Here is an 11,261-nt window from a genome sequence, read left to right on the forward strand (position 1 = left end):
CCAATATCATAATGAAAATTCATCCAAATTTGGCTATTTGAATAATATAACCCAATCATTTATAAGCGCATGATTCCAATGGCGCAATCCAAATATATACTAGCGACGTATAGTCCAAAGCCAGGCCGGTTTAATAAACTCCGGATAATTTCCCGTCATATACTGGCGACTTATCGTCTTAAAGCCAGGCTAGTTTAATAAACACCGGATAATTTATCATCATGCTTTATTCAACCTGTCTCTGCATATAACAAGTTTAAAGTGTCCTGGCGGTTTACCGCCGGACGGGTCATAATGCCCAACATATAACCCAGGTTTATAACCAAGGCTGCACTTAAGAATAATCAATGAAATATATCATACCTGTGATATTGAATCACATCATTGGTTTACCTATTTTTTGTAGTAAGAGTGATAATCCCAATCTTGAGTACTGATAACTCCTTCCATATTGTGTCGGTTTATGATAAAACCGCACCGGGTTACGATAAACACCAGTTTAACCATATATAATACTGGCGACTCGTAGTCAAACCAGACCGGGCTGATAGTCTTCGGATTATAACTTGATCATGTACTGACAACTTGTAATTTGAAAGTCAAACCGGGTTAATGAACACCGGTTTGCTCTATAATAAGATGGTAACATAAAATCAAAAAAATCAAACCGGGCAAATAGTCTCCGGATTAAGATTTGACTGTGTCCCGTCAATTTGTAATTGACAGTTGAACCGGATTAAAACGTTGTCGGTTTAAAAAACGCAACAAAAATCAAATAACAGTTATGAAAAAATATGGAAGCAAAGGCAATGATAAAAACCGTTTGCAAAAATATGCTATACTGAGCTGATCAGATGGTATTACCATGGTCGGACAGGATCAAGGCCCCCAATAGGAGTGACAATGATTCAAGTCAGCCAGGTCCCCAAATGATTCGTGGCATATATGCCAGATCAAGAGGCGTGGCAATCGTTCGGGTTCGACCATGCCCCCAAGTGATTTTGTGGCCTTAGGCCGACCAAGAGGCGTGACTGGTTCAGACTTGACCATGTCCCCAAATGATCTGGTGGTTGTCGCCTATCAAAGGGTGTCGCATTGGTTCGGACACGACCAAGGCCCCCCAGTGATATATAAAAAACAAATGTCAAGGGGTAAACCGGAGGCCGCTTTAAACAGAACCACTCCATGTAACCACGCATGATAAGAAAGACAGAGACCCCGCTTTATGAAGCAGAAGCCCCCATGTGATCAATAATATGTTAGGCCAATAAGGCAGGATACCCATGTTTGAACCGCGCATCATGGCAGCAGGTCCTCTTCCGTAATTTTTAACTTTTTGCAAGAGATAAATTGTTCTTTGAACCGGGATCTTGAACCGGATATTGAGAGCTTCAAAGCTTTGTGGGAGACATCTTTCCCTTGAACCGGATTGTAAACCGGAATCTTCATTTTCAGCCGGAAATTTTCTGACGGCCTTTAAACTCGAACTTGCGAGAAGTTAATTTCTTTTTGAATCGGAAATTCTTAAACCAGATTTGAGCGCTTGAGAGCTTTGTGGGAGAATATATTTCCCTTGAACCGGATTGTAAATTGGATACTTGAGAGCTTCAGTGAGACTGACTTCCCTTGAGCCAGATTTTAAACCGGAATCTTTTCTGATGACCCGGAATTTCTTCATTGAACCGGGATTTTGTAATTGTCATATACTTTCCAAGCCGGAAATTTTCTGACGGCCTTCAAATAACAGTAGCCTCCGGGACCGGGTTATCTTTCCCTCCATTGTCCTGGGGTTTTTAATTTTGCTGAAACTGGCAAGACTTGTTGCGTCATATCATCGTAGCCCCCGAGTCTCAAGGTGACTCGAAGAGTTGGCTTGAGATTCTCCATATTTGACCGTCATATAAACCGGCATAACTTGTATATCATTGGTGTTGATAGCATGATGTGAATCCACAGAAGGTTGAGGTGACTGCGGCGGGTTATAAATGATCCCGTATGAGCCGTGTCAACAACTCGGCCAATGGTTCCTTCCAACTGGCTATTAAAATTCACCAAACTGTAGTGGCGGCGACTTGTGCGCCTGCTCATTCAGCCATCAAGTGCAGACGGCGGTTGATGATAATTTGCTTCCAATTTGAAAGAAAACCGGGCTACCCAAGCTATGACTTGCTGATACCCAATAAACAGCTCATGCAGATAGGTGCGGCCCTGGTGTGTTGATGTTGACCAGGCCGCAATAGACGGACAGTAAAGACGTCCTCAACATCATAGGCGGCTCAAACAGATGAACCGGCCGCGGTGTTGTAAACCGGCGCGGACGGGCGAGTTAACCACGTCGTTTTGATGTAATGAACAATTGTCCTGCATCGACAATATTGCAGACCAAGGCAAAGATAAACTGCTCTTTGACAAAAATAATATGTGCCAATAAAATGTATTTTAGATGAATATCACCTGATGTGCCAGGCCGGAAATAATCCGCCATGAAATTGATGATCGCTAGGTGGAGATGAAGTCGCTCACGGGTGAACCGACCGCGGCGTGGTAAACCGGCGCGGACGGGTGAGTCGGCCGCGACGTTTGTAAGCTAGCGCGAGCGCGTGAACCGGCCGCGTGAACGGACGGGCGAGTTGTCCGTGGCGTTGTAAAGCGGTGCGGACGGGCGAGCCAGCCACGGTGTTGTAAGCCGATGTAGGAGTCCATTGAGTAAGAACGACCACCCATGCTAAATGATGTAGGCATGCCTCCATCTTCGCGGTACAATGCCACCTTGTGACGAATAATTCTCCTGCATATAAAACACCACAGGGCAAAGTAGTTTTTCTCGCATGAATTAAACGTGCTTAAAAAATAAATAGGATAAATAGCACCTGGTATTTTTTATCGGATGAACCCGGATGCTGGTGTTGAATGTATTTTCTGGTAGCTTGGCGCGGTAATCTGTGTGCTAACTTTTGCTCCCCCACAAATGAGCTTGGGTGACAGGCTAACGCAACAAAGCCCAGCATCATCACTGGGTAATTTTTCTGGAATGAACAGTTAATCTTCTGCTGTAGTACTGCTCTGTATAGCCGTAGTACCAAGCCTCCATGTAACCTGTCCTCCGTTTTTTCTTTATCACATGATGTCTGTACGTGGAACGCTTTGATTGAAATGCCATCAATGCTTCAACGCATGCACACACAGATCGCTCGTGAACATGATGCTCCCCATGTTGTGACTGTCAAGTACGTGGAGGGATAACTTGATCCATGTGGAAAGCGCTGCTTTTAAACCGGAAGAAAAATGACAGAATGCCATCCGCCTCCCTCTGCTGACATATGCCATCTAGACTCCATGTACTGCCTCCTCTCTCTGCACCTTATCTCCTCCAACAAGCACATTTTCTATTCTTCTCGCTTGCTCTCCTGCATTCAGAACCAGAATCCTCTTCGCATTTACTCCCACAGCAACAAACACCGACGACTGGCCACTGGCGGGAACCACAGCGGTAGGATGCAAGCACCACCAGCCGGTGGCCGTGGAGGCGCGGGCCTCGACAGCGGAGACAACGCCGTCAAGGGAGGCTTGCAGCAGCAGCGGTACAGGCGACCTGGCAGCCAGGCACAGGCACAGGCGGAGACCCGGCAGCCAGGCACAGGCGAGGCCGACCGCTGGGGGAGTGGAGATGGTCGCGGAGACCCGGCGGCCCGGGCAGGCGGAGCCAACTGCAGAGATGGAGGGCTGGGCCAGCCCTGGACGTGGTGGCTCAAAACATGGCATGGTGCGCGACAGCAATATCTCCAGGAGGCGAGGTGCAACGGCGATTCGGATGAAGAACAAGGCAGGACGGCGACTAGGACAGACGCCGAGGCGTTACAGAGACTTGCAGAGGCCTTGGGCGAAAAAAAAGGCCGGAGCCACGGCTGAATCAATGGCAGCGGTAGTTTGGCGCAGGGTGATTCGGACAGCGGCTTGAACGGCACGAGGCGGAGGCACGTCGCCGGGAACTTGAAGGCGGCGGCAAGCAGAACCATGGTGACGGAGCGGCTCGACGCGCGGCTCGATCGCGGGCGGCTCGACAGCCGCGAGGCCACGGTGGTGGCTCAGCGCAGGCGGGTCCGCCACGGAGCGACAACCGGCCGATTTAGGCGAGGGCAATTTTGTAACAGAACCGCCAGGACAAGGCCGTGGGTGACTAAGTGTAGGACGAGGAAGGAGGAGTAAGGCACCGGTGGCCTGTGGTGCGGCCAGCAAGGGTGACTCTCAGCAGAGGCCCGACGGGACGGCGACTCACAGGCTGAGTTGTACGAGACCGAGATGACAGCAGGTGACCCGAGTCCGGGCTCGAGACCGCTGCGGGTCAGGTGGCTCGACAGCAGTTTGCGTCCTGCGGGAGACCCGGCAATCAAGCAGATAGCGGTGGATAAAATCCAGGTTGTGGCTGTATGTCCGTGAAGGCGGCGGCTTCGAATCCAGGGCAAGACGAGGCAGCACCAGCGACTCACGGCGACGGGGAGATTCATACAGGGCAGCCTAGCGGAGGCGCAATGGTTTCAACGAAGCGAGTCGCAAGAGTCCGAACTCGTGTCTTTCCTTTCCTTTGACTATTTTCTTTGACTCAGCTTGCACTAGTAATCTGCTCACCGATTGATAGACCCTGGCAGATCAACATCAGAAACTTTTTTATTCGTCTCGACGGAATCTGCTATTGTACAGATTGCAAAATTCGGCATACAAACGGAACCAATCCCCAGTCGGTTTCAACGGATCGCGGCGCGCCGGTGACATGCCGAGCGTCAAACCCTAATTGTTGTATCTCAATCCGGTCTATCCATTTAGCTTTGCTCGTCGTGCAAATCCTTTGCACGGGCTCTTTCATCCTTCCAATTACCAAATTCTCGATCCCTAGAAGAGATCCCTTCAAGAACTCAACACCACCGTGCACGGGCCCCATGGTGGGCGCCAACCGTCGTGGAATTGTCACGTCAGATGTCCTTAGTGTCAGGACTTAGTCGCGAGGCCAACGCATCTACATGGTAGCTTGAGAGGGGTTGAGCGGAATCGAGAGACGCAACACAAGACAGGGATTTAGACAGCTTCGGGCCCCGGGAAACATCATCCGGTAAAAACCCTACATGCTGTTTGAGGCTAGGTCTCATTATCATCACGAGGGGGTCGCCGTAAACCGGCTCTCCTCTTTGTGTCTAGCCCTAAGATTGTTTCTTCTTGCTTGTAGCTTGTCTTTTCTAACTTGTCCCTCTTTGGGGAGCCCTGCCCCTCCTTATATATGTTGAAGGGGCGGGTTACATGTGGAGTCCTATTAGGATAAGGACTAATCTATCTCTAATACAAACCGGATACAAGTCCGGGTCTTCCTTGTAAAGTAAATATTCGTCACGCCTTTCCTCTTAAACCGGCCCACCATAGTATGAACCGGCCTTCTGGGCCATGGGCCTCGTCATCCATCTGACCCGCCCGCCGGGTTACGAATGAACCGCCAAGACCGGGCGGGTAGCCGGTGAACCGCCAAGCTCCGGGCGGGTTACCAGTGAGTCATCCAGTCCGGCCGGTTTATACTTCCGGCCGGTTTACGCCACGGGGTATATCCCCGACAGGTAGCGTCGTCCTCCCCGTTGAAATCCCACATGGGGTGGCCCCTATATTGAAGTGCCTGCACCCCCCGCATAATGCATGTGGCCATGACACTAATCATGGTCAGTCCGGAATGAGCTAGCAACCTTATTTGGCTCATCAGGTAAAGGACGTCCCTGTCACTGGTCCTCTGGGGGCTTCGTGGATGCCAACTTAGGCGTTTCTTCAAGGGAGCATTACTGAACTCCGGGAGGCCGGTCCGAACGGGATCCGGTAGCGGGGCGTCTTCTATATAAAACCATTCCGAAGGCTAGTCTTCGGACGCCTTCTTCGGGGTTCCGGATAGATATCCGGTCCCAGCGATGCGCCATAGCTCGGCTCCGCCCACTTGATATATTGACCCCTCATGAGAACGGGGTACGAGGCAGAATAATCTCTTCCACAACGCAAAATGAGCCTCGACGCCCAAAAACAGTTCGCAAAGGGCTACGAAGCCCGCAATGTGCAGAATGGAGGCAGGCGTAAGGTGATGCAGCTGGAGGCCATAGAACTCTAGGAGCCCCCGGAGAAATGGATGTATTGGAAATCCGAGTCCTCCTATCAGATAAGAGACAAAGCATACCCGCTCTCCTTTGGAAGGATCGGGGACGCTCTCCGCTTGCTTTCTGCCCTTATAGGTGGCGAGTCCGGCTCAAACCGGAACCATGAAGGCTGGGGGAAGAAAACCCTTGGTTTGGAGCGTCCCTAGCATGCTATGCGAGACTGAGCATCTCTCCCAATCCCCAGGCTTGGGGCTGGGAGCGCGAGAGGAGGAGCCGCGTCGACTGTCCATGATAGAATGGATTTTTTGTAAGAGGCGATCCGGTGAAAGCTTGTGAAGGGGAGGTGGTGTGATTCGGATCTAGATCCTTGTCTCTTTTTATAGGCAGCTCATTTGCGCAGCTAGGGGGGAAAGTGTAAAAATACCCTGGCTTTTCGCATTCGTTCGACACGTGGAAGATGGCCATTATTGGGCGTGGAAGCCAAGGAGCGCAACATTTATCAGAAGCCGGACACTATTCGACAAGTATATGGAATTTGGAGAAGAACCCGCCTCGCAATGCCGAAGACAATCTACGCGCCGGACTCGTCGTCATTGAAGCCTGGTTTGGGGGCTACTGAGTGAGTCCTGGATTAGGGGGTGTCCGAATAGCCGAACTATCACCGTTGGCCAGACTCCTGGACTATGCAGATGCAAGATTGAAGACTTCGTCCCGTGTCCGGATGGGACTTTCCTTGGCGTGGAAGGCAAGCTTGGTGATACGGGTATGTAGATCTCCTACCATTGTAACCGACTCTATGTAACCCTAACCCTCTCCGGTGTCTATATAAACCGGAGGGTTTTAGTCCGTAGGACGAACAATAATCATACCATAGGCTAGCTTCTAGGGTTTAGCCTCTTTGATCTTGTGGTAGATCTACTCTTGTACTACCCATATCATCAATATTAATCAAGCAGGAGTAGGGTTTTACCTCCATCGAGAGGGCCCGAATGTCACAGCCCCAGATCAGCCTTGCTTGACTTTGCCTGCTCATCATGTCATCATGTTTAAATTACTAAGAAACTTGAAATGGGGATGTTGAAACCCTAGCACTAAATGAATTCAACTAGGGCTTACTAAAATCTTTTCAATGAAACCAAAATGCCCTTCATAAATGTTCACCATCTTTGGTCCTGGCTAAACCCTCTGCCAAAAATGGTTTCATATTTTTGGAGGCTATTCTGGATTTTTGAATTAATTCACAAGTATTTGAATTTGGACATTTAAATCTTATAATATTTTAAATGTCCAAATAATCCTGAAAGTACCTGGGGGCTATTGGAAATAATTCAAATAGTGCCCCCAATTTTTGTCAGGATTTTATAAAATGAGTTAGTATTTTTACTAATTCAAAACATATCAAAAAAATAGAAAACAGAACAAAAGTAGAAATTAGAGAGAGAGAGAGAGTACCTGGGCCACTTACCTGGCCTTACCTGTAGCCGGCCCATTAGGCAGCCCAGCCTACCAGGCACCCGTGCCATCTTCAACCTCTGCCAGTAGGAAGAGGCGATGACGCACGCGCTCGCTGGGAGGCCTCCACCTCCTGCTTCCACCGAGGCGTTCCCGAGCCTCCCCCTCACGCCACCGCGATGCCACGAAACCCCCCTGGTGGCCCCTCTCTCCTCTCCCTCACTCGCTGCTCTCCCTCCCCCTCCTCTATTTCTCCTACGCGCAGCCACCGAGCGCAGTCGTTGCCGCCGACGAGCACCACCGCGGCCACCGGCCACCCCTCGCCCTGCCGCTGCACCCAGAAGATTCGCCCCATCGCCCTAGCCCTCTCTGCCGAGCCACGCGGCACCGAAAGCCCCCGAACAGCCTCACCAAGCTCGTCTTCGACCTCCCGATGCCGGCGATCCGCCTCGCCGCCCCGCTCAGCTCCGGCCTCCCCCGAGCACGCTGGCACCTCCATCGAATCCGCTGTGAGCTCCGCCGCACTTCCCCCCTAACCCTGCCGTCTTTTCCGCTCTGTAGCTAGGCCGCCGTCGAAGCCGAACTCCGGCCGCCGCCCTGAGCTTCGCTCCGGCGAGCTCCAGCGCCCCCGCAGCCTTCCACCTGCTTCCCTGGATGCGGACGACGACGGGCTACGCCCCGGTGGTCTCCGCGTGTCCAGCCGCCGCCCATAGCGCAAGTCCGGCGAGTCGCCGCTGCGTTGTTGGTCGCCGCCGGCCAAAACTCCGGCGTGCTGACGTGGCAGCGTCATTAGCAGCTAATGGCGCCACTAATTGAACCCACACCCACTGACATATGGGCCCCACTTCCTAATTAACCCTGACTTAGTTTTGTTTAGATCAAACTAAAACCGTAGGCCCCACAGGTCAGTTTGACCTGGCCACGTCACCTGTTGACCTGACCCCACATGTCAGTGACCCTAGCCATCACTGTGAGACTGACCAGCGGGTCCCGCTGGCCAGATTTGACCTGGACAGCGCCTGTTGACTTGCTGACGTCACCGGTGAGGTCATGCTAACGCATTAAAGACTTTCTGGAATTAAAGTAAATCAGAAAGGTTTAGAAATTCCAGAAAATGCTTTAAACTTCAATAAATCATAGAAATTCAACCGTAGCTCAGATTGAAATAATTTATATATGAAAAATGATCAGAAAAATCCAATCTATCCATCTGTACCATTTTCATGCATGTTAGAACAACTTATTACTACTGTTTAGGACAAATGGTATGAAATGGCATTTAAATAACCACATGTGGAGTTTGAATTTGAATCTTGGATTCAAACCAACTCCATTTAACCTACTGCTAGATGCATTAGCTCAAATCACAGCATATTGCCATGTCATGATCATGCATCATATTTGTGCATTGCATTGATTGTGTTTCTTCCTTGTTTGTCGGTGTTTGTCCCCTCTCGATAGACGTGGTTCCGACGATGTGATCAATGACACCAATGAAGAGCTATACTATCTTCAGAAGTGCCAGGCAAGCAAAACCCCCTTGTTCATTCCGATACAATCCCACTCTCTCGCTCCTGCTCTCTTTTACTGCATTAGGACAACAACGATTCAACTGTTACATGCTGCAGTAGTTGAACCCCTTTCCTCTGCATGACCTGTCATTGCCACAATAAATATATGAAACCCACTAGCATGAGTAGGAGTTGTTTGTGCCCTGTTGTGCCTACTCATTCATGCTTGTTTGTCATGCCTGCTATTGCTTAGAGTCGTGTCAGGTCTGATTCATCAGGGATGAATTGGAGGTGTGTGGACATGTCCTACTGTGTGTGAGCTAAATGTGTGAACATGATTTGGTAAAGGTAGCGGTGAGAGGCCATGTAGGAGTACATGGTGGGTTGTCTCATTGCAGCCGTCCTCAGGAACTGAGTTCTGTGTTTGTGATCCATGAACAGTTACTACCACACATTGGGTTCCGGTAACTCGACCCCTCTCAACTTATTAATCAACATGATCTCTGTCCAGGAGTTGCAACTAGTTTCTGGTGTTTGTAGGTTGTGTTAGTAGTCTACCAAGTGGCATCCGGTACAGGTGGGCTTGGGACAGACTAGGCACCGTGGCACGGTGTACCAAGCGTAGATCCACCCATCGAGGTGGGCTTGGGAACCCTGCACACATCGTTTGGGGCCGTGAGCGACACCCCGGCCGGATCTCCTTGCGGATGGAACCCGAATAGGCGATAAACCTGGACGAGAGACTTGTGTGGTTAGTCAGGTCGTGGCCGACACCCTCGCTGGGCTTCCGCTTGAAGGTTGCCGAGTACATGTCGTGTAAACGGCGGTAAGTGGTGAGAGCGTGTGTGAAGAAGTACACCCCTGCAGGGTTAATATGATCTATTCGAATAGCTGTGTCCGCGGTAAAGGACTTCTGGGTTGCCTGTACAGTTCATAGACAAGTGAAAGTGGATACTCTAAAATACGCAAGATAAGCGTGAGTGCTATGGATGGCGCTCTCGTAGGGAGACGGGAGCGGATCCATAGTGGTGTATTGATATGGTGAATATGTGGACTCGTGTGCGCCACCTCAAAAGAGTTACTTGCAGTCGTAGTTCAGGATAGCCACCGAGTCAAAGCTGGCTTGCTGCAGTTAAACCCCACCATCCCTTTGTTGATACTGATGCATATGTAGTTAGTTCTAATGTAAGTCTTGCTGGGTACATTTGTACTCACGTTGCTTAACTTATGTTTTTGCAGAGAGACTTCAGTCTCACTAGTAGTTCCGCGTGGACTTCGACGTTTAGCTTGTTACCTCAGCTACGATCTTGTGCCCTTGGCAGGATCTGGTAGATAGTCAGGCTTCTCAGCCTTTATCATTTGTAGATGTCTGTACCCATGTTAAGCTTCCGCATGTGCTTTGACTTGTATGCTCTGATTGTTGGGTCATGAGACCCATGATTGTAATATCTCGCTCCTCAGAGCCTATTGAATAAAATGCTTGAGTTGTAGAGTCATGTTGTGATGCCATGTTGTATTTGCACATATCGAGCATATTGTGTGTATGCTATTGAAATGCTTGGTATGTGTGGGATCTGACTATCTAGTTGTTTATCCTTAGTAGCCTCTCTTACCGGGAAATGTCTACTGGTGTTTCCACTGAGCCATGGTAGCTTGCTACTGCTCCGGAACACTTAGGCTGGCCGGCATGTGTCCTTCTTCATTCCTGTGTCTGTCCCCTCGGGGAAATGTCACGCGATGAATTCCGGAGTCCTGTTAGCCCGCTACAGCCCGGTTCACCGGAGTCCTGCTAGCCCAGTGCTACAGCCTGGATTCACTCGTTGATGACCGACACGTTCGTTGTTGGGTCACGTATGCCTGTCCCTGTAAGTTAGTGCCACTTTGGGTTCACGACTAGCCATGTCAGCCCGGGTTCTTTGTCATATGGATGCTAGCGGCACTATCATATACGTGAGCCAAAAGGCGCAAACGGTCCCGGGCCAGGTAAGGTGGCACCCGTGGGAATACCGTGCGTGAGGCCGCAAAGTGATATGATGTGTTACATGCTAGATCGATGTGACTTAGGATCGGGGTCCTGACACCGAACCTGGGTAAAAACATAGTGTCCCTTGTCTCCTGTTACCATCCGCCTAGACGCACAGTTCGGGAACCCCTACCTGAGATCCATCGGTTTTGACACCGA

Source organism: Triticum dicoccoides, chromosome 5B (assembly GCF_002162155.2).
Source record: "Triticum dicoccoides isolate Atlit2015 ecotype Zavitan chromosome 5B, WEW_v2.0, whole genome shotgun sequence".
Classification (NCBI taxonomy): Eukaryota; Viridiplantae; Streptophyta; class Magnoliopsida; order Poales; family Poaceae; genus Triticum; species Triticum dicoccoides.